Source organism: Gavialis gangeticus, unplaced genomic scaffold (genome assembly GCF_001723915.1).
Source record: "Gavialis gangeticus isolate Ggan-Ray unplaced genomic scaffold, GavGan_comp1, whole genome shotgun sequence".
Lineage (NCBI taxonomy): Eukaryota > Metazoa > Chordata > Crocodylia > Gavialidae > Gavialis > Gavialis gangeticus.
The window spans coordinates 146,976,913-146,977,667 of NW_017728992.1; the positions used below are offsets into that span (position 1 = coordinate 146,976,913).

Sequence of the window (755 nt, forward strand, 5' to 3'; positions counted from 1 at the left end):
CGGGTGTAGGGCCTGGCAGTAGGAGTCTATCTCCTGCTTGCCATCCCTGATGGCACACAGTCTCTGGACTGTGGCCTGGAGCTCCTCTATCTGGCACCCCAGAGACTCCAAAGTGGAGCAAACCTCACAAAGGAAGAAGGCCATGCTCCTGGTCTGACGTGCCTGGAAATGTGCCAGGCAGCCCTCACAGCTGAGAGCCAGGGGCTCCGTCTGTGTGGAGCCCAGAACCATGGGTTCTGTGTAGGTGGAAGTCTCTGAGGTGCCAGATGGGGAGGCCACAGATTCCAAGAAGACCCTCGGGGTGCAACATGTGCCCATCCGCATTGTGCCACTGGTAGGCTGGCTACTGATGGGACTAGCCTCCCCAGGGTGCACGGGCAGAGCCTCGGGCCCTCCTGCTCACCCTCCTGCGCTAACTCCCGCGCTAACTCCCACTCAGGGCAGACAAGCCCAGCTTGGGTTGTTCCTTGCCAGAGCTGGGGACAAACTGTGGCTTTGCCATCAGTGGGCCCTTTTTAAACTGTGTGAATGCGCAGAAGGGCTCGCCGACGGCATTGTGCCACTATAGGGGCTGGGGGGTCCCTGCCTCATGGAAGAAGGGGACAGGTGAGTGCCCCCCCCTTCCCCTGTCTCACATGCTGGGCAGGACTGGTCATGCGGCTCCCTGGGGGCTGGACCAAGTAGGACCGGGGGGTGTCCCTCCTTGGCTCTGACTCAGCTGCCCCACAGCTGCCTGGGTTGGGGTCCCTCCCTCC

At 61.9% G+C, this 755-nt stretch overlaps 1 protein-coding gene and 1 long non-coding RNA gene across 2 annotated transcripts in view; one reads left to right on the plus strand and one right to left on the minus strand.

Annotated features, from left to right (window-relative positions):
• The window catches only part of LOC109304999 (carbonic anhydrase 3-like), a 93,240-nt gene that overhangs the window by 55,129 nt on the left and 37,356 nt on the right, over window positions 1–755 (plus strand). The window lies entirely within an intron of this gene.
• LOC109305000 overlaps window positions 518–755 on the minus strand; it is a 17,787-nt gene continuing 17,549 nt past the window's right edge. Inside the window, exon 3 of the long non-coding RNA XR_002099531.1 lies at window positions 518–638. This is a non-coding gene — a long non-coding RNA (uncharacterized LOC109305000). The remainder of the gene's footprint in view (window positions 639–755) is intronic.